At 45.0% G+C, this 21,420-nt stretch overlaps 11 non-coding genes and 1 pseudogene across 11 annotated transcripts; all 12 read left to right on the top strand.

Annotated features, from left to right (window-relative positions):
* Window positions 1-858: 858 nt before the first annotated feature.
* LOC141240548 (U2 spliceosomal RNA) lies at window positions 859-1,049 on the top strand. The gene has a single exon (XR_012305762.1). It is a non-coding gene; the product is annotated as a U2 spliceosomal RNA (small nuclear RNA).
* Window positions 1,050-2,164: 1,115 nt separating this feature from the next.
* On the top strand, window positions 2,165-2,355 carry LOC141240547 (U2 spliceosomal RNA). Its single transcript, XR_012305761.1, has one exon. It is a non-coding gene; the product is annotated as a U2 spliceosomal RNA (small nuclear RNA).
* Window positions 2,356-3,470: 1,115 nt separating this feature from the next.
* LOC141240545 (U2 spliceosomal RNA) lies at window positions 3,471-3,661 on the top strand. The gene has a single exon (XR_012305759.1). It is a non-coding gene; the product is annotated as a U2 spliceosomal RNA (small nuclear RNA).
* A 1,118-nt stretch (window positions 3,662-4,779) lies between these two features.
* On the top strand, window positions 4,780-4,970 carry LOC141240544 (U2 spliceosomal RNA). Its single transcript, XR_012305758.1, has one exon. It is a non-coding gene; the product is annotated as a U2 spliceosomal RNA (small nuclear RNA).
* Window positions 4,971-6,085: 1,115 nt separating this feature from the next.
* On the top strand, window positions 6,086-6,276 carry LOC141240536 (U2 spliceosomal RNA). Its single transcript, XR_012305757.1, has one exon. It is a non-coding gene; the product is annotated as a U2 spliceosomal RNA (small nuclear RNA).
* A 1,115-nt stretch (window positions 6,277-7,391) lies between these two features.
* LOC141240525 (U2 spliceosomal RNA) lies at window positions 7,392-7,582 on the top strand. The gene has a single exon (XR_012305756.1). It is a non-coding gene; the product is annotated as a U2 spliceosomal RNA (small nuclear RNA).
* Window positions 7,583-8,697: 1,115 nt separating this feature from the next.
* On the top strand, window positions 8,698-8,888 carry LOC141240514 (U2 spliceosomal RNA). The gene has a single exon (XR_012305751.1). It is a non-coding gene; the product is annotated as a U2 spliceosomal RNA (small nuclear RNA).
* Window positions 8,889-10,003: 1,115 nt separating this feature from the next.
* LOC141240542 (U2 spliceosomal RNA) lies at window positions 10,004-10,095 on the top strand (annotated as a pseudogene).
* Window positions 10,096-10,889: 794 nt separating this feature from the next.
* Window positions 10,890-11,082, top strand: LOC141240519 (U2 spliceosomal RNA). The gene has a single exon (XR_012305755.1). It is a non-coding gene; the product is annotated as a U2 spliceosomal RNA (small nuclear RNA).
* A 2,445-nt stretch (window positions 11,083-13,527) lies between these two features.
* On the top strand, window positions 13,528-13,717 carry LOC141240509 (U2 spliceosomal RNA). Its single transcript, XR_012305746.1, has one exon. It is a non-coding gene; the product is annotated as a U2 spliceosomal RNA (small nuclear RNA).
* A 1,115-nt stretch (window positions 13,718-14,832) lies between these two features.
* LOC141240503 (U2 spliceosomal RNA) lies at window positions 14,833-15,023 on the top strand. The gene has a single exon (XR_012305742.1). It is a non-coding gene; the product is annotated as a U2 spliceosomal RNA (small nuclear RNA).
* A 1,115-nt stretch (window positions 15,024-16,138) lies between these two features.
* On the top strand, window positions 16,139-16,329 carry LOC141240492 (U2 spliceosomal RNA). Its single transcript, XR_012305733.1, has one exon. It is a non-coding gene; the product is annotated as a U2 spliceosomal RNA (small nuclear RNA).
* The last annotated feature ends 5,091 nt before the right edge of the window (window positions 16,330-21,420 follow it).

Below are 21,420 nucleotides of genomic sequence, written 5' to 3'. Positions count from 1 at the left end.
CATATTAGGCAAGCATTTTGGAGCTTTCACCTAAATAACTACAGGTGGTGAGATAAGCTGCACAATATAATTGACCTTTCAGTATATTGTTGCACACACACCATCTATTTAGCAAATGCCCTTGTTATCAACAGCAGCCTTTTAAACTCACCTGAGCTAACAGGTATGTGCGCTGGTTACTCTGCTGCACTTAAAATTTCTTTTTTGGTTTGCTACAATGCCTTTTCTGAAACGTTGTCTCCTTCTGCTGGAACACTGACTTCTTTCATTTAATGCCTGCAGACTATAAAAGAGAACCCAACCCAAAAAGTTTGGTTGATTAGTCTGTGGCATTCTGTTAAACTGTTGCTTATGGCGGTCTCTGTGAGCTTCTCAGCGACATTCAGCCAGCCAGGTATCCTGCCTGCAGTAGATGGAATGTGGCAATGGAACGCTGGCTGCGCGTGTCATAATAGGCTCTGAGCCTTTATATACCTGTGCACAGCAGCAGCCACCTTCAGTCTGCTGCTGGACAGCCAGCAGCAGCAGCAGCAGGAGAGGTATGTAATCAGGAGCCCTCCTGCTAAGGGTAGACAGCTGCTCGTTCCACCCCACCCCCCGCCTTAATTGGTTCTCCTCCCTTCCAACGGTGTTGAGGCGGGTGGGAACAGCAGGGGGTGAAGGTGCTGTGTTTAAAGAGGTGGAGTTATGCAGATCTAAAACGCGTGGATTGCAGCAGCAGCAAGCCGAAAAGTGCAGGCATGTAAGGGATCTAGAGGTTGACAACATGTCTTCTTAACGGGAGTCCAGGAGCTCATCTCCACAAATGGACTTTTCAGGATCCTTGGGTGGCTCCGTAGTTTGAAACCAATTCTGGTTATCGCTTCTCGGCCTTTTGGCTAAGATCAAGTGTAGTATCTGTTCTTATCAGTTTAATATCTGATACGTCCCCTATCTGGGGACCATATATTAAATGGATTTTTAGAACAGGGAGATGGAAAAAGAGCTTGCTCTGTCCACTCCACGCATTGACCTGGTATTGCAGTATCTCCAGGACCGGTGCACCCCTTCTTTAATGCAGTTTCTAAAATCAGAAAGAATTGAATTCAATGTTTTTTGTTCATTTTGCTTGTTTGTCGGATTTTGGGATGGACTCTTTGGCTTTGCTTTTCTTCTCCTCATTGGATTTTTCATGTTCAAAGTTGCAGAAGCCAGATTACAAGCTCATTTTGGTTCAACTTCAGCAACTGTGCATTGCATTGCCATGTAATGTGATGCAATGCTATCTTTCTAGCTCTCCCTTTTTACTTCCTTTTGGATAAACAGACATATTAGGCAAGCATTTTGGAGCTTTCACCTAAATAACTACAGGTGGTGAGATAAGCTGCACAATATAATTGACCTTTCAGTATATTGTTGCACACACACCATCTATTTAGCAAATGCCCTTGTTATCAACAGCAGCCTTTTAAACTCACCTGAGCTAACAGGTATGTGCGCTGGTTACTCTGCTGCGCTTAAAATTTCTTTTTTGGTTTGCTACAATGCCTTTTCTGAAACGTTGTCTCCTTCTGCTGGAACACTGACTTCTTTCATTTAATGCCTGCAGACTATAAAAGAGAACCCAACGCAAAAAGTTTGGTTGATTAGTCTGTGGCATTCTGTTAAACTGTTGCTTATGGCGGTCTCTGTGTGCTTCTCAGCGACATTCAGCCAGCCAGGTATCCTGCCTGCAGTAGATGGAATGTGGCAATGGAACGCTGGCTGCGCGTGTCATAATAGGCTCTGAGCCTTTATATACCTGTGCACAGCAGCAGCCACCTTCAGTCTGCTGCTGGACAGCCAGCAGCAGCAGCAGCAGGAGAGGTATGTAATCAGGAGCCCTCCTGCTAAGGGTAGACAGCTGCTCGTTCCACCCCACCCCCCGCCTTAATTGGTTCTCCTCCCTTCCAACGGTGTTGAGGCGGGTGGGAACAGCAGGGGGTGAAGGTGCTGTGTTTAAAGAGGTGGAGTTATGCAGATCTAAAACGCGTGGATTGCAGCAGCAGCAAGCCGAAAAGTGCAGGCATGTAAGGGATCTAGAGGTTGACAACATGTCTTCTTAACGGGAGTCCAGGAGCTCATCTCCACAAATGGACTTTTCAGGATCCTTGGGTGGCTCCGTAGTTTGAAACCAATTCTGGTTATCGCTTCTCGGCCTTTTGGCTAAGATCAAGTGTAGTATCTGTTCTTATCAGTTTAATATCTGATACGTCCCCTATCTGGGGACCATATATTAAATGGATTTTTAGAACAGGGAGATGGAAAAAGAGCTTGCTCTGTCCACTCCACGCATTGACCTGGTATTGCAGTATCTCCAGGACCGGTGCACCCCTTCTTTAATGCAGTTTCTAAAATCAGAAAGAATTGAATTCAATGTTTTTTGTTCATTTTGCTTGTTTGTCGGATTTTGGGATGGACTCTTTGGCTTTGCTTTTCTTCTCCTCATTGGATTTTTCATGTTCAAAGTTGCAGAAGCCAGATTACAAGGTCATTTTGGTTCAACTTCAGCAACTGTGCATTGCATTGCCATGTAATGTGATGCAATGCTATCTTTCTAGCTCTCCCTTTTTACTTCCTTTTGGATAAACAGACATATTAGGCAAGCATTTTGGAGCTTTCACCTAAATAACTACAGGTGGTGAGATAAGCTGCACAATATAATTGACCTTTCAGTATATTGTTGCACACACACCATCTATTTAGCAAATGCCCTTGTTATCAACAGCAGCCTTTTAAACTCACCTGAGCTAACAGGTATGTGCGCTGGTTACTCTGCTGCACTTAAAATTTCTTTTTTGGTTTGCTACAATGCCTTTTCTGAAACGTTGTCTCCTTCTGCTGGAACACTGACTTCTTTCATTTAATGCCTGCAGACTATAAAAGAGAACCCAACCCAAAAAGTTTGGTTGATTAGTCTGTGGCATTCTGTTAAACTGTTGCTTATGGCGGTCTCTGTGAGCTTCTCAGCGACATTCAGCCAGCCAGGTATCCTGCCTGCAGTAGATGGAATGTGGCAATGGAACGCTGGCTGCGCGTGTCATAATAGGCTCTGAGCCTTTATATACCTGTGCACAGCAGCAGCCACCTTCAGTCTGCTGCTGGACAGCCAGCAGCAGCAGCAGCAGGAGAGGTATGTAATCAGGAGCCCTCCTGCTAAGGGTAGACAGCTGCTCGTTCCACCCCACCCCCCGCCTTAATTGGTTCTCCTCCCTTCCAACGGTGTTGAGGCGGGTGGAAACAGCAGGGGGTGAAGGTGCTGTGTTTAAAGAGGTGGAGTTATGCAGATCTAAAACGCGTGGATTGCAGCAGCAGCAAGCCGAAAAGTGCAGGCATGTAAGGGATCTAGAGGTTGACAACATGTCTTCTTAACGGGAGTCCAGGAGCTCATCTCCACAAATGGACTTTTCAGGATCCTTGGGTGGCTCCGTAGTTTGAAACCAATTCTGGTTATCGCTTCTCGGCCTTTTGGCTAAGATCAAGTGTAGTATCTGTTCTTATCAGTTTAATATCTGATACGTCCCCTATCTGGGGACCATATATTAAATGGATTTTTAGAACAGGGAGATGGAAAAAGAGCTTGCTCTGTCCACTCCACGCATTGACCTGGTATTGCAGTATCTCCAGGACCGGTGCACCCCTTCTTTAATGCAGTTTCTAAAATCAGAAAGAATTGAATTCAATGTTTTTTGTTCATTTTGCTTGTTTGTCGGATTTTGGGATGGACTCTTTGGCTTTGCTTTTCTTCTCCTCATTGGATTTTTCATGTTCAAAGTTGCAGAAGCCAGATTACAAGCTCATTTTGGTTCAACTTCAGCAACTGTGCATTGCATTGCCATGTAATGTGATGCAATGCTATCTTTCTAGCTCTCCCTTTTTACTTCCTTTTGGATAAACAGACATATTAGGCAAGCATTTTGGAGCTTTCACCTAAATAACTACAGGTGGTGAGATAAGCTGCACAATATAATTGACCTTTCAGTATATTGTTGCACACACACCATCTATTTAGCAAATGCCCTTGTTATCAACAGCAGCCTTTTAAACTCACCTGAGCTAACAGGTATGTGCGCTGGTTACTCTGCTGCGCTTAAAATTTCTTTTTTGGTTTGCTACAATGCCTTTTCTGAAACGTTGTCTCCTTCTGCTGGAACACTGACTTCTTTCATTTAATGCCTGCAGACTATAAAAGAGAACCCAACCCAAAAAGTTTGGTTGATTAGTCTGTGGCATTCTGTTAAACTGTTGCTTATGGCGGTCTCTGTGAGCTTCTCAGCGACATTCAGCCAGCCAGGTATCCTGCCTGCAGTAGATGGAATGTGGCAATGGAACGCTGGCTGCGCGTGTCATAATAGGCTCTGAGCCTTTATATACCTGTGCACAGCAGCAGCCACCTTCAGTCTGCTGCTGGACAGCCTGCAGCAGCAGCAGCAGCAGGAGAGGTATGTAATCAGGAGCCCTCCTGCTAAGGGTAGACAGCTGCTCGTTCCACCCCACCCCCCGCCTTAATTGGTTCTCCTCCCTTCCAACGGTGTTGAGGCGGGTGGGAACAGCAGGGGGTGAAGGTGCTGTGTTTAAAGAGGTGGAGTTATGCAGATCTAAAACGCGTGGATTGCAGCAGCAGCAAGCTGAAAAGTGCAGGCATGTAAGGGATCTAGAGGTTGACAACATGTCTTCTTAACGGGAGTCCAGGAGCTCATCTCCACAAATGGACTTTTCAGGATCCTTGGGTGGCTCCGTAGTTTGAAACCAATTCTGGTTATCGCTTCTCGGCCTTTTGGCTAAGATCAAGTGTAGTATCTGTTCTTATCAGTTTAATATCTGATACGTCCCCTATCTGGGGACCATATATTAAATGGATTTTTAGAACAGGGAGATGGAAAAAGAGCTTGCTCTGTCCACTCCACGCATTGACCTGGTATTGCAGTATCTCCAGGACCGGTGCACCCCTTCTTTAATGCAGTTTCTAAAATCAGAAAGAATTGAATTCAATGTTTTTTGTTCATTTTGCTTGTTTGTCGGATTTTGGGATGGACTCTTTGGCTTTGCTTTTCTTCTCCTCATTGGATTTTTCATGTTCAAAGTTGCAGAAGCCAGATTACAAGCTCATTTTGGTTCAACTTCAGCAACTGTGCATTGCATTGCCATGTAATGTGATGCAATGCTATCTTTCTAGCTCTCCCTTTTTACTTCCTTTTGGATAAACAGACATATTAGGCAAGCATTTTGGAGCTTTCACCTAAATAACTACAGGTGGTGAGATAAGCTGCACAATATAATTGACCTTTCAGTATATTGTTGCACACACACCATCTATTTAGCAAATGCCCTTGTTATCAACAGCAGCCTTTTAAACTCACCTGAGCTAACAGGTATGTGCGCTGGTTACTCTGCTGCGCTTAAAATTTCTTTTTTGGTTTGCTACAATGCCTTTTCTGAAACGTTGTCTCCTTCTGCTGGAACACTGACTTCTTTCATTTAATGCCTGCAGACTATAAAAGAGAACCCAACCCAAAAAGTTTGGTTGATTAGTCTGTGGCATTCTGTTAAACTGTTGCTTATGGCGGTCTCTGTGAGCTTCTCAGCGACATTCAGCCAGCCAGGTATCCTGCCTGCAGTAGATGGAATGTGGCAATGGAACGCTGGCTGCGCGTGTCATAATAGGCTCTGAGCCTTTATATACCTGTGCACAGCAGCAGCCACCTTCAGTCTGCTGCTGGACAGCCAGCAGCAGCAGCAGCAGGAGAGGTATGTAATCAGGAGCCCTCCTGCTAAGGGTAGACAGCTGCTCGTTCCACCCCACCCCCCGCCTTAATTGGTTCTCCTCCCTTCCAACGGTGTTGAGGCGGGTGGGAACAGCAGGGGGTGAAGGTGCTGTGTTTAAAGAGGTAGAGTTATGCAGATCTAAAACGCGTGGATTGCAGCAGCAGCAAGCCGAAAAGTGCAGGCATGTAAGGGATCTAGAGGTTGACAACATGTCTTCTTAACGGGAGTCCAGGAGCTCATCTCCACAAATGGACTTTTCAGGATCCTTGGGTGGCTCCGTAGTTTGAAACCAATTCTGGTTATCGCTTCTCGGCCTTTTGGCTAAGATCAAGTGTAGTATCTGTTCTTATCAGTTTAATATCTGATACGTCCCCTATCTGGGGACCATATATTAAATGGATTTTTAGAACAGGGAGATGGAAAAAGAGCTTGCTCTGTCCACTCCACGCATTGACCTGGTATTGCAGTATCTCCAGGACCGGTGCACCCCTTCTTTAATGCAGTTTCTAAAATCAGAAAGAATTGAATTCAATGTTTTTTGTTCATTTTGCTTGTTTGTCGGATTTTGGGATGGACTCTTTGGCTTTGCTTTTCTTCTCCTCATTGGATTTTTCATGTTCAAAGTTGCAGAAGCCAGATTACAAGCTCATTTTGGTTCAACTTCAGCAACTGTGCATTGCATTGCCATGTAATGTGATGCAATGCTATCTTTCTAGCTCTCCCTTTTTACTTCCTTTTGGATAAACAGACATATTAGGCAAGCATTTTGGAGCTTTCACCTAAATAACTACAGGTGGTGAGATAAGCTGCACAATATAATTGACCTTTCAGTATATTGTTGCACACACACCATCTATTTAGCAAATGCCCTTGTTATCAACAGCAGCCTTTTAAACTCACCTGAGCTAACAGGTATGTGCGCTGGTTACTCTGCTGCGCTTAAAATTTCTTTTTTGGTTTGCTACAATGCCTTTTCTGAAACGTTGTCTCCTTCTGCTGGAACACTGACTTCTTTCATTTAATGCCTGCAGACTATAAAAGAGAACCCAACCCAAAAAGTTTGGTTGATTAGTCTGTGGCATTCTGTTAAACTGTTGCTTATGGCGGTCTCTGTGAGCTTCTCAGCGACATTCAGCCAGCCAGGTATCCTGCCTGCAGTAGATGGAATGTGGCAATGGAACGCTGGCTGCGCGTGTCATAATAGGCTCTGAGCCTTTATATACCTGTGCACAGCAGCAGCCACCTTCAGTCTGCTGCTGGACAGCCAGCAGCAGCAGCAGCAGGAGAGGTATGTAATCAGGAGCCCTCCTGCTAAGGGTAGACAGCTGCTCGTTCCACCCCACCCCCCGCCTTAATTGGTTCTCCTCCCTTCCAACGGTGTTGAGGCGGGTGGGAACAGCAGGGGGTGAAGGTGCTGTGTTTAAAGAGGTGGAGTTATGCAGATCTAAAACGCGTGGATTGCAGCAGCAGCAAGCCGAAAAGTGCAGGCATGTAAGGGATCTAGAGGTTGACAACATGTCTTCTTAACGGGAGTCCAGGAGCTCATCTCCACAAATGGACTTTTCAGGATCCTTGGGTGGCTCCGTAGTTTGAAACCAATTCTGGTTATCGCTTCTCGGCCTTTTGGCTAAGATCAAGTGTAGTATCTGTTCTTATCAGTTTAATATCTGATACGTCCCCTATCTGGGGACCATATATTAAATGGATTTTTAGAACAGGGAGATGGAAAAAGAGCTTGCTCTGTCCACTCCACGCATTGACCTGGTATTGCAGTATCTCCAGGACCGGTGCACCCCTTCTTTAATGCAGTTTCTAAAATCAGAAAGAATTGAATTCAATGTTTTTTGTTCATTTTGCTTGTTTGTCGGATTTTGGGATGGACTCTTTGGCTTTGCTTTTCTTCTCCTCATTGGATTTTTCATGTTCAAAGTTGCAGAAGCCAGATTACAAGCTCATTTTGGTTCAACTTCAGCAACTGTGCATTGCATTGCCATGTAATGTGATGCAATGCTATCTTTCTAGCTCTCCCTTTTTACTTCCTTTTGGATAAACAGACATATTAGGCAAGCATTTTGGAGCTTTCACCTAAATAACTACAGGTGGTGAGATAAGCTGCACAATATAATTGACCTTTCAGTATATTGTTGCACACACACCATCTATTTAGCAAATGCCCTTGTTATCAACAGCAGCCTTTTAAACTCACCTGAGCTAACAGGTATGTGCGCTGGTTACTCTGCTGCGCTTAAAATTTCTTTTTTGGTTTGCTACAATGCCTTTTCTGAAACGTTGTCTCCTTCTGCTGGAACACTGACTTCTTTCATTTAATGCCTGCAGACTATAAAAGAGAACCCAACCCAAAAAGTTTGGTTGATTAGTCTGTGGCATTCTGTTAAACTGTTGCTTATGGCGGTCTCTGTGAGCTTCTCAGCGACATTCAGCCAGCCAGGTATCCTGCCTGCAGTAGATGGAATGTGGCAATGGAACGCTGGCTGCGCGTGTCATAATAGGCTCTGAGCCTTTATATACCTGTGCACAGCAGCAGCCACCTTCAGTCTGCTGCTGGACAGCCAGCAGCAGCAGCAGCAGGAGAGGTATGTAATCAGGAGCCCTCCTGCTAAGGGTAGACAGCTGCTCGTTCCACCCCACCCCCCGCCTTAATTGGTTCTCCTCCCTTCCAACGGTGTTGAGGCGGGTGGGAACAGCAGGGGGTGAAGGTGCTGTGTTTAAAGAGGTGGAGTTATGCAGATCTAAAACGCGTGGATTGCAGCAGCAGCAAGCCGAAAAGTGCAGGCATGTAAGGGATCTAGAGGTTGACAACATGTCTTCTTAACGGGAGTCCAGGAGCTCATCTCCACAAATGGACTTTTCAGGATCCTTGGGTGGCTCCGTAGTTTGAAACCAATTCTGGTTATCGCTTCTCGGCCTTTTGGCTAAGATCAAGTGTAGTATCTGTTCTTATCAGTTTAATATCTGATACGTCCCCTATCTGGGGACCATATATTAAATGGATTTTTAGAACAGGGAGATGGAAAAAGAGCTTGCTCTGTCCACTCCACGCATTGACCTGGTATTGCAGTATCTCCAGGACCGGTGCACCCCTTCTTTAATGCAGTTTCTAAAATCAGAAAGAATTGAATTCAATGTTTTTTGTTCATTTTGCTTGTTTGTCGGATTTTGGGATGGACTCTTTGGCTTTGCTTTTCTTCTCCTCATTGGATTTTTCATGTTCAAAGTTGCAGAAGCCAGATTACAAGCTCATTTTGGTTCAACTTCAGCAACTGTGCATTGCATTGCCATGTAATGTGATGCAATGCTATCTTTCTAGCTCTCCCTTTTTACTTCCTTTTGGATAAACAGACATATTAGGCAAGCATTTTGGAGCTTTCACCTAAATAACTACAGGTGGTGAGATAAGCTGCACAATATAATTGACCTTTCAGTATATTGTTGCACACACACCATCTATTTAGCAAATGCCCTTGTTATCAACAGCAGCCTTTTAAACTCACCTGAGCTAACAGGTATGTGCGCTGGTTACTCTGCTGCGCTTAAAATTTCTTTTTTGGTTTGCTACAATGCCTTTTCTGAAACGTTGTCTCCTTCTGCTGGAACACTGACTTCTTTCATTTAATGCCTGCAGACTATAAAAGAGAACCCAACCCAAAAAGTTTGGTTGATTAGTCTGTGGCATTCTGTTAAACTGTTGCTTATGGCGGTCTCTGTGAGCTTCTCAGCGACATTCAGCCAGCCAGGTATCCTGCCTGCAGTAGATGGAATGTGGCAATGGAACGCTGGCTGCGCGTGTCATAATAGGCTCTGAGCCTTTATATACCTGTGCACAGCAGCAGCCACCTTCAGTCTGCTGCTGGACAGCCAGCAGCAGCAGCAGCAGGAGAGGTATGTAATCAGGAGCCCTCCTGCTAAGGGTAGACAGCTGCTCGTTCCACCCCACCCCCCGCCTTAATTGGTTCTCCTCCCTTCCAACGGTGTTGAGGTGGGTGGGAACAGCAGGGGGTGAAGGTGCTGTGTTTAAAGAGGTGGAGTTATGCAGATCTAAAACGCGTGGATTGCAGCAGCAGCAAGCCGAAAAGTGCAGGCATGTAAGGGATCTAGAGGTTGACAACATGTCTTCTTAACGGGAGTCCAGGAGCTCATCTCCACAAATGGACTTTTCAGGATCCTTGGGTGGCTCCGTAGTTTGAAACCAATTCTGGTTATCGCTTCTCGGCCTTTTGGCTAAGATCAAGTGTAGTATCTTTCGAAAAGGCGGTTTTGGATGTTGGCCGCCCTAGTAGATTGATACATTATGCACACTGGGGTTTAGGCGCTTGTTAGTACGCCAGGTGGCTAATATAGTCATCTGGTGGAAAGCATGGCCCCCCAGGATCGACGCCATTGGGCCGGGGAAGATCGAAAGCCCGAAGTGTGAAGTGCCCAAGGAGTGGTGACCCTGGGGTGCCTTAACTCACTGGGATTGGGAACCCCACTTGAGTTTATGGCACATTTGCACAAGCACTTCAAATTTTCTTTCTTCGCACACACCCTTATTCCGGGCCTTCTGGCCTTAGGATGGGGAATTTTTCAATTCCCGGTCGGAGGTCCGGGCAGTATTATACTGTGAAACCTTCACTATTTATTTAATTTCTTTGTCACTGTGTGTCCACTTATTCACGTGTGTCACGTCCTACTAGGATTTTGTCGGGATGCGGTTCCCTTACGGGTTCCTCTCTTGGCAGGTCTAGGGGGGGAGTGTGTGGCCATCAGGTTCCGCTCCCCCCTGAACCCCCCTGGCTCTCCTCTTTCGGGAGGAGAGCGTTGTTGGCTCCCCTCTTCCGGGAGGGGAGCACAGTCTTTGGCTCCCAGTGCCTTGCTCGGGTGAGAACTCGGGCAGGTGCTGGGGGTAAGATTGGGTCGCCTCTGGCTTCGGCTGGAGGAGGCTTTTTGTCCCTGTTTCTCGCTGTGGCCTTTTGGCTCGGAGGGACAGGGAATGGTTTGGGGGACCCTTCTCCTTTTGGAGAGGGTTTCAAGAAGACCAGCATCCTAGTGCACTTTTTTTGTGGCACTTGTCACTTTTTTAAGCGCACTCGGGTGTTGTACACGAATTCGGGCTTTCAAAAAAAAGAAAAAAAAAAAAAAAAAAAATCTGTTCTTATCAGTTTAATATCTGATACGTCCCCTATCTGGGGACCATATATTAAATGGATTTTTAGAACAGGGAGATGGAAAAAGAGCTTGCTCTGTCCACTCCACGCATTGACCTGGTATTGCAGTATCTCCAGGACCGGTGCACCCCTTCTTTAATGCAGTTTCTAAAATCAGAAAGAATTGAATTCAATGTTTTTTGTTCATTTTGCTTGTTTGTCGGATTTTGGGATGGACTCTTTGGCTTTGCTTTTCTTCTCCTCATTGGATTTTTCATGTTCAAAGTTGCAGAAGCCAGATTACAAGCTCATTTTGGTTCAACTTCAGCAACTGTGCATTGCATTGCCATGTAATGTGATGCAATGCTATCTTTCTAGCTCTCCCTTTTTACTTCCTTTTGGATAAACAGACATATTAGGCAAGCATTTTGGAGCTTTCACCTAAATAACTACAGGTGGTGAGATAAGCTGCACAATATAATTGACCTTTCAGTATATTGTTGCACACACACCATCTATTTAGCAAATGCCCTTGTTATCAACAGCAGCCTTTTAAACTCACCTGAGCTAACAGGTATGTGCGCTGGTTACTCTGCTGCGCTTAAAATTTCTTTTTTGGTTTGCTACAATGCCTTTTCTGAAACGTTGTCTCCTTCTGCTGGAACACTGACTTCTTTCATTTAATGCCTGCAGACTATAAAAGAGAACCCAACCCAAAAAGTTTGGTTGATTAGTCTGTGGCATTCTGTTAAACTGTTGCTTATGGCGGTCTCTGTGAGCTTCTCAGCGACATTCAGCCAGCCAGGTATCCTGCCTGCAGTAGATGGAATGTGGCAATGGAACGCTGGCTGCGCGTGTCATAATAGGCTCTGAGCCTTTATATACCTGTGCACAGCAGCAGCCACCTTCAGTCTGCTGCTGGACAGCCAGCAGCAGCAGCAGCAGGAGAGGTATGTAATCAGGAGCCCTCCTGCTAAGGGTAGACAGCTGCTCGTTCCACCCCACCCCCCGCCTTAATTGGTTCTCCTCCCTTCCAACGGTGTTGAGGCGGGTGGGAACAGCAGGGGGTGAAGGTGCTGTGTTTAAAGAGGTGGAGTTATGCAGATCTAAAACGCGTGGATTGCAGCAGCAGCAAGCCGAAAAGTGCAGGCATGTAAGGGATCTAGAGGTTGACAACATGTCTTCTTAACGGGAGTCCAGGAGCTCATCTCCACAAATGGACTTTTCAGGATCCTTGGGTGGCTCCGTAGTTTGAAACCAATTCTGGTTATCGCTTCTCGGCCTTTTGGCTAAGATCAAGTGCAGTGATCTAGCGGTTTCTGCCTTGGTCTTGGCTGGGAGGCGCTTGGGGTACCCGGCTCCTTGGCCTGGGGGGATCGCTACACTTATCGGTGGAGCCAAACCCCCCTGCTGCTATTAGGGAGTCGGATTAGTCTCTGGGCAACGAGAGGCGATCACCTTGTCACCACACATAGATGTGGGGGGCAACTGTCGCCACACATAGCTGTGGTGGCAACATTTGGAGGATTAAAAGGAAAAAACGGAAGGAAAACGGATCGTTGAGATGGAGTTTTGGAAAAAGAAGAGATGCTTACGTTTTTTTGTGAAACGGGAGACGGAAGAAACTTTTTTGGAAGAAAAATGGATTCTGGAAATTTTGAGGAAATATGAAGTTTTGGAGAAGGATATCTACTGTATGCAAGAAATAAAGCAAGGTAAAGTTTGTGATGTGACTCTAGTTTCTGAGGAAAAGTGCATTCATTTTTTCAAAGGCTGGAGTGAAGAGGATTCTGGGAAAATTGGAGTAAGTGCATCATTCATGGGGAAACCGAAGAGTGTGATAATTTACATGGACAATCCGTTTGTGGAAATAGAGGAGATAATGGTTTTTTTGGAATCTAAATGTAAGATGGTAAAGTTTCAGAAATTATACAGGAACAAAGTTGGTATTTGGAACGGAAAGAGACGTTTTTTGGTGTGGACAACAGGAGAAGAAAATTTGCATAATGGGAGGATTATGGTAAACGGGAGTTCTGGGTATTGTTACATGGAAAGCAGCAAAGGAACTTTTGAAAAGAACTTTGGAGGACAAAAGGAAGATATTGGTGATAAAATGAAGAAGGAAGTTGATGCCATAATTATAGAGGAGAATAAGCAGGGAAAAGAAGTTGAAAGTTTAAAGGTGAAATTGAAGAAAAAGGTAACGGTACAGGAAAATTGTGGATCAAGGAAAGTATCTGGTGAAAAGAAAGAAGTAAAAGAGGAAAAGGGTAAAGTGTTGGAGAAGGTGGTGACTTTCAGAGATGATGAGGAAGAGTATGATAGGGAACAGATGCGGTTAGAGCATGAGGAGGAAGAAAAGAAGTTAAGGGGTTTTGTTGGGAGGAAAGTAAAAGAGAAAAAGGGGATATTTAGTTTGGGAAACCGGGTGAAGTAATGTCAGTGGTGATTTGTTTGGAAACTGTTGAAACTGCAAAGGAATTGTTATGTTTAACTTTATATATATTAATACAAATGAAAAAATATAAATATAATATCTAAACACGATGATGGAACTAAAATCTTGAGTTTGGTGATATACGATTTAAGATTATAAAACTTAATTTCTGAGTGTTTGGAAAAAAAAAAAAAAAAAATCTGTTCTTATCAGTTTAATATCTGATACGTCCCCTATCTGGGGACCATATATTAAATGGATTTTTAGAACAGGGAGATGGAAAAAGAGCTTGCTCTGTCCACTCCACGCATTGACCTGGTATTGCAGTATCTCCAGGACCGGTGCACCCCTTCTTTAATGCAGTTTCTAAAATCAGAAAGAATTGAATTCAATGTTTTTTGTTCATTTTGCTTGTTTGTCGGATTTTGGGATGGACTCTTTGGCTTTGCTTTTCTTCTCCTCATTGGATTTTTCATGTTCAAAGTTGCAGAAGCCAGATTACAAGCTCATTTTGGTTCAACTTCAGCAACTGTGCATTGCATTGCCATGTAATGTGATGCAATGCTATCTTTCTAGCTCTCCCTTTTTACTTCCTTTTGGATAAACAGACATATTAGGCAAGCATTTTGGAGCTTTCACCTAAATAACTACAGGTGGTGAGATAAGCTGCACAATATAATTGACCTTTCAGTATATTGTTGCACACACACCATCTATTTAGCAAATGCCCTTGTTATCAACAGCAGCCTTTTAAACTCACCTGAGCTAACAGGTATGTGCGCTGGTTACTCTGCTGCGCTTAAAATTTCTTTTTTGGTTTGCTACAATGCCTTTTCTGAAACGTTGTCTCCTTCTGCTGGAACACTGACTTCTTTCATTTAATGCCTGCAGACTATAAAAGAGAACCCAACCCAAAAAGTTTGGTTGATTAGTCTGTGGCATTCTGTTAAACTGTTGCTTATGGCGGTCTCTGTGAGCTTCTCAGCGACATTCAGCCAGCCAGGTATCCTGCCTGCAGTAGATGGAATGTGGCAATGGAACGCTGGCTGCGCGTGTCATAATAGGCTCTGAGCCTTTATATACCTGTGCACAGCAGCAGCCACCTTCAGTCTGCTGCTGGACAGCCAGCAGCAGCAGCAGCAGGAGAGGTATGTAATCAGGAGCCCTCCTGCTAAGGGTAGACAGCTGCTCGTTCCACCCCACCCCCCGCCTTAATTGGTTCTCCTCCCTTCCAACGGTGTTGAGGCGGGTGGGAACAGCAGGGGGTGAAGGTGCTGTGTTTAAAGAGGTGGAGTTATGCAGATCTAAAACGCGTGGATTGCAGCAGCAGCAAGCCGAAAAGTGCAGGCATGTAAGGGATCTAGAGGTTGACAACATGTCTTCTTAACGGGAGTCCAGGAGCTCATCTCCACAAATGGACTTTTCAGGATCCTTGGGTGGCTCCGTAGTTTGAAACCAATTCTGGTTATCGCTTCTCGGCCTTTTGGCTAAGATCAAGTGTAGTATCTGTTCTTATCAGTTTAATATCTGATACGTCCCCTATCTGGGGACCATATATTAAATGGATTTTTAGAACAGGGAGATGGAAAAAGAGCTTGCTCTGTCCACTCCACGCATTGACCTGGTATTGCAGTATCTCCAGGACCGGTGCACCCCTTCTTTAATGCAGTTTCTAAAATCAGAAAGAATTGAATTCAATGTTTTTTGTTCATTTTGCTTGTTTGTCGGATTTTGGGATGGACTCTTTGGCTTTGCTTTTCTTCTCCTCATTGGATTTTTCATGTTCAAAGTTGCAGAAGCCAGATTACAAGCTCATTTTGGTTCAACTTCAGCAACTGTGCATTGCATTGCCATGTAATGTGATGCAATGCTATCTTTCTAGCTCTCCCTTTTTACTTCCTTTTGGATAAACAGACATATTAGGCAAGCATTTTGGAGCTTTCACCTAAATAACTACAGGTGGTGAGATAAGCTGCACAATATAATTGACCTTTCAGTATATTGTTGCACACACACCATCTATTTAGCAAATGCCCTTGTTATCAACAGCAGCCTTTTAAACTCACCTGAGCTAACAGGTATGTGCGCTGGTTACTCTGCTGCGCTTAAAATTTCTTTTTTGGTTTGCTACAATGCCTTTTCTGAAACGTTGTCTCCTTCTGCTGGAACACTGACTTCTTTCATTTAATGCCTGCAGACTATAAAAGAGAACCCAACCCAAAAAGTTTGGTTGATTAGTCTGTGGCATTCTGTTAAACTGTTGCTTATGGCGGTCTCTGTGAGCTTCTCAGCGACATTCAGCCAGCCAGGTATCCTGCCTGCAGTAGATGGAATGTGGCAATGGAACGCTGGCTGCGCGTGTCATAATAGGCTCTGAGCCTTTATATACCTGTGCACAGCAGCAGCCACCTTCAGTCTGCTGCTGGACAGCCAGCAGCAGCAGCAGCAGGAGAGGTATGTAATCAGGAGCCCTCCTGCTAAGGGTAGACAGCTGCTCGTTCCACCCCACCCCCCGCCTTAATTGGTTCTCCTCCCTTCCAACGGTGTTGAGGCGGGTGGGAACAGCAGGGGGTGAAGGTGCTGTGTTTAAAGAGGTGGAGTTATGCAGATCTAAAACGCGTGGATTGCAGCAGCAGCAAGCCGAAAAGTGCAGGCATGTAAGGGATCTAGAGGTTGACAACATGTCTTCTTAACGGGAGTCCAGGAGCTCATCTCCACAAATGGACTTTTCAGGATCCTTGGGTGGCTCCGTAGTTTGAAACCAATTCTGGTTATCGCTTCTCGGCCTTTTGGCTAAGATCAAGTGTAGTATCTGTTCTTATCAGTTTAATATCTGATACGTCCCCTATCTGGGGACCATATATTAAATGGATTTTTAGAACAGGGAGATGGAAAAAGAGCTTGCTCTGTCCACTCCACGCATTGACCTGGTATTGCAGTATCTCCAGGACCGGTGCACCCCTTCTTTAATGCAGTTTCTAAAATCAGAAAGAATTGAATTCAATGTTTTTTGTTCATTTTGCTTGTTTGTCGGATTTTGGGATGGACTCTTTGGCTTTGCTTTTCTTCTCCTCATTGGATTTTTCATGTTCAAAGTTGCAGAAGCCAGATTACAAGCTCATTTTGGTTCAACTTCAGCAACTGTGCATTGCATTGCCATGTAATGTGATGCAATGCTATCTTTCTAGCTCTCCCTTTTTACTTCCTTTTGGATAAACAGACATATTAGGCAAGCATTTTGGAGCTTTCACCTAAATAACTACAGGTGGTGAGATAAGCTGCACAATATAATTGACCTTTCAGTATATTGTTGCACACACACCATCTATTTAGCAAATGCCCTTGTTATCAACAGCAGCCTTTTAAACTCACCTGAGCTAACAGGTATGTGCGCTGGTTACTCTGCTGCGCTTAAAATTTCTTTTTTGGTTTGCTACAATGCCTTTTCTGAAACGTTGTCTCCTTCTGCTGGAACACTGACTTCTTTCATTTAATGCCTGCAGACTATAAAAGAGAACCCAACCCAAAAAGTTTGGTTGATTAGTCTGTGGCATTCTGTTAAACTGTTGCTTATGGCGGTCTCTGTGAGCTTCTCAGCGACATTCAGCCAGCCAGGTATCCTGCCTGCAGTAGATGGAATGTGGCAATGGAACGCTGGCTGCGCGTGTCATAATAGGCTCTGAGCCTTTATATACCTGTGCACAGCAGCAGCCACCTTCAGTCTGCTGCTGGACAGCCAGCAGCAGCAGCAGCAGGAGAGGTATGTAATCAGGAGCCCTCCTGCTAAGGGTAGACAGCTGCTCGTTCCACCCCACCCCCCGCCTTAATTGGTTCTCCTCCCTTCCAACGGTGTTGAGGCGGGTGGGAACAGCAGGGGGTGAAGGTGCTGTGTTTAAAGAGGTGGAGTTATGCAGATCTAAAACGCGTGGATTGCAGCAGCAGCAAGCCGAAAAGTGCAGGCATGTAAGGGATCTAGAGGTTGACAACATGTCTTCTTAACGGGAGTCCAGGAGCTCATCTCCACAAATGGACTTTTCAGGATCCTTGGGTGGCTCCGTAGTTTGAAACCAATTCTGGTTATCGCTTCTCGGCCTTTTGGCTAAGATCAAGTGCAGTATGCCTGGTCTGGTCATTTAAAGGCTAGTACAGCTATGCTGTACTAAAAGGAGTGGTGGAGAGAGAAGGCGAACCTGGAAAGGATGGGAGTAGTTGTCCACTTCGCAGGGACCGGGGATGCCCGGGTCCGTAATGGTTTCAGGATCGAGGTCGCGCAGGAGAAGAGAATGCATTTTTCACTGGGATACCTGGTCAATATGGTGCTTTATGACATACTGAAGGTAAAGAAGGAGGAGATCGTATGCCTGCAGGAATTCAGGAGAGAGGGACGGTATGTGCTTGTTTTTTCTTCTGTTGGTGCATGCCAGAACCTGTACAGAGCCCTCAGGGAAAATGCTGACAATGACTTGCTTTCAGGACTTACTTTCACAGTCCTTTATTCCAGAGGGGACATACCCTTAGTGGTTTTCATGCATAATCCCTTTGTCCCCCTGGAAGAAATAGCGGATTTCCTTAAAAGACATTGTTCCTATGTACAGTATGCCCACAGAGTAGTTAGCATGGAGTCTGGACTGTGGACTGGGAAGCACAAGTTCTTTGTCCGTTTTGGGATAGACCCTCAGGGCCCTGGGGGTTTCCACTATCCCCCTTTAAATTTCAGCATTGGCAGGAATAATGGATATTTATTTTTCCCTGAAGCCCCCTTTTACTGCCGCAAATGTAACTCCTATGGCCACATGCAGGAGAACTGCCCTGAAGCAATGCTCTGCAGAAAATGTAATCTACCTGGGCACCGTGCAAAGGACTGCCCCAACCCTGTTGTATGTAATGGCTGTGGGGAGTCTGGACATGTGTACAGGGATTGCAGGGCACGCACTGGTGGAGCCAGGCTGTATGCCCAGGTTGCCTCTGCCAGCCCTGTAATGCCTGGTAGCAATGCTCTGCAGCAGAGCCGACCTCATGGAGCTGACTCCATTGTCAGCGAAGAGTTACTTGCCTCCTCAGCTGCAGGTAATCAGCTGCCCTCAGGCAATCAGCTGCTGAATCTCACACCTGTGAGTGCTGCCGTCCCTGTGACTCAGAGCGCTCCAGCAGCAGCCTCTGTATCTGCAGTGAGAGTGGGGGGCGGAGCTACAGAGCCGGTGACGTCAGAGGGGGCGGAGCTAGTCAAGGAGCTCAGCGAGCAGCTCCCAGTACTTGTGTCTGCCTGTGGTGAAGGAGATATGGAGGAGGCACTGAGCAGAACGCCCCATGTCTCCTGGGACAAGCTGCAGGCAGATGATGAGGAGGAGCAGAGTGTCAGTGCCAGTGGCACTAAGTGTGAAATAAAGGAGCAGGGGGATTTCACAGCAGCAACAAGGTCCTCTGAAGAGACCAGGGGGAATGCTGTGAAGAAACCCCGCCTCGCTTATCATTATGCAGATGAGGGCAGTGAAAGTCCCATGAGTGAGCGGGCTTATCCAGACTTGGTTTTCTCCCCTGATTGCGATTTTTTAGAGGGGGTTCCTGCCCTCACCTGTTACCAGTCCGGCTGCCAGCCCCCAGAAGGACAAGGCTGATACAGAAATGGGGGACATGTAGAAATCTCCATAAGAAAGTTCTGATATGGCTTCCAAAGCTTCACTTAATGTCCTATCCTTAAATGTGAGGCAGATGAAATCTAAAGGACGCAGGTGTACTGTGCTCAGGTATATCAGATCATTGGGAGCAGACATTTACTGCCTGCAGGAGTGCGGATTATCAGAAGTGCCGGACGATCAGGACTGGCCTCATGGACAGCAGATCTGGTCTGGGTCTAATGTAAATAAGAACGATGGTGTGGGGATCCTGCTGGGGAATGCAGAGTGCAGCATGGACAGCTACACAGTGGTGGAGGTGGGGAGGTGCATTATTGCCATAGTGAAATATAGGGGGTGGCGGGTAAGAATAGTTAACATCTATAGTCCTACCGGAAAAGAGGAGCGTCTTGCTCTCTTGGAAAAGGTTCAGTTATTTTTGCCAGGAAAGATTCCTACCATTTTTGTTGGTGACTTTAATTGTGTTACGGATGAAACCGGTGATGTAACCGGGAAAAAATTATCCCATTTAATTTCAGATTTTTCTTTTTCAGATGCCGCTACTTTAAGGTCGGACAATCCACCACCTACATATAGGGCGGACAGAGGGGGGATCGAATCACGTATTGACAGGATGCTTTTCTCCAAAAATCTGGAGTGCATTAGTTTTAAGCAGTGTGCGGTCCCCTTCTCGGACCACGAGTGTTTGAGGGGTATGTTCAGACAGAAAGGGAGCTTTGTGCATGGGAGGGGTGTATGGAAGCTGAATGTGAGGTTGCTAGAGGATGAAAGAGTGATGAGTGAGTTTAAAAAGAAGTATGAAAGGTGGGGATACTATAAAAACAGGTTTGCATGTGTGTTAGAATGGTGGGATTGGGTGAAGCAAGAAATCCAAAAATTTTTCAGAAAATGGGGCTACAAGAAAGCCGCCATATATAGAAATAAATTCAAAGAATTAAATATGAGGATTGAATGGTTGAAAAAATGCAGTATGTCTGGGATTGATGTGAGTGATTTGTTAGTGGAAGCAAAGAATGAGTTAAAACGTGTGATTGAGAAAAAGGGGAAAGAAATAATGTACAGAACCAAAATAGAACACCTGGAAAAAAACGAAAAATGTACCAGATACTTTTTCAAAAAAATGAATGGAAAAAAAATGGATATGGATGAATTGCTGGATGAGAATGATGTGAGTATAACTGGAGAGGGTGTGATTGAGGAGGTGAATGGTTTCTATAGTAGACTGTATGGGGATAAATGGATTGATTCTGGTTTGATGGGTGAAGTGTTAGGTAGCTTGGAAGATAAATTGGATAATGATGAATGTGAGAACTTGTGTGAGGATGTGATTCTGGATGAAGTGAGAAAGGTGGTGTTCAGTGCTCAGAAAAACAAAACACCGGGTAAAGATGGTATACCAGTAGAGTTGTATGTGAAAGCGTGGGAGTGCATGGGTGCGGATCTGACGGAAGTATGTAAGTATATGTGGGAGAATGGAGAACTGTGTGAATCTATGAAAGAAGGTGTGGTTGTGTTAATCTATAAAAAAGGTGAAAAGAAAAAACTGGGGAATTGGAGGCCAATAACGCTTCTAAATTCCGACTACAAGGTGTATAGCAAGATTTTAGCAAACCGTATGCGTGAAGTGATTGGGAAGGTTGTCAAGGATGATCAAGTGTGTGCTGTGCCTGGGAGATGTATAAGTGATAATCTGTTGTTGTTGAGAGATGTGCTGGGAGACTGTAGAGATAGAAAGCAGAAGTGTATGTTGTTGGCTTTAGATTTTGAGAAGGCGTTTGATAGAGTGTCGCATGTGTTTATGTTTGAAGTGTTAGAAAAAATGGGTTTCCCTAAGAAGTTCCTAGATGGTGTGAGATGTTTGTATGATGATGTGACGAGTGAAGTTTTAGTGAATGGTTGGTTGTGTGATAAATTCCTGATTAAATCAGGTGTTAGACAGGGGTGCCCTCTCTCCCCTGTTTTGTTTGTTAGTGTGATTGAACCTTTGTTATGTATGATTAGGAGAGAGAAAGCGATAAGAGGAATGCTAATACCTGGGAGTAAAGGAATGAATGTCAAGGTGCTGGGATATATGGATGATGTGGTGATTGTGAGTGAGAGTATTGCGTCTATGAGTAGAGTGAAGTTATTATTGGATTTTTTCTGTGGTGCGTCTGCTTTTAGGGTAAACTGGGATAAATGTTGTTTTAAGTGTTTTGGTGATAGTAGGATTAAGATGGATGGTGTGACATGTATGGAAGGGCCGATTAAAGTCTTGGGTATATTGCTGAATGATGATCTGAAGGGTACTGAAAGTTGGGATGAGTGTGGGTTACGGATAGAGAAGAAACTGAATTTTTGGCGAATGCGTGAGTTGACATTGAATGGAAAGGTACTTATAATTAAGGCAGTAATACTTCCAATATTACTTTATGTTGCTGGG

This window comes from Phyllobates terribilis, unplaced genomic scaffold (genome assembly GCF_046119375.1).
Source record: "Phyllobates terribilis strain yellow unplaced genomic scaffold, ASM4611937v1 Scaffold_853__1_contigs__length_604787, whole genome shotgun sequence".
Lineage (NCBI taxonomy): Eukaryota > Metazoa > Chordata > Amphibia > Anura > Dendrobatidae > Phyllobates > Phyllobates terribilis.
Note: the sequence above shows the minus strand (reverse complement) of the source record. Positions and strands in the feature narration are given on the sequence as shown.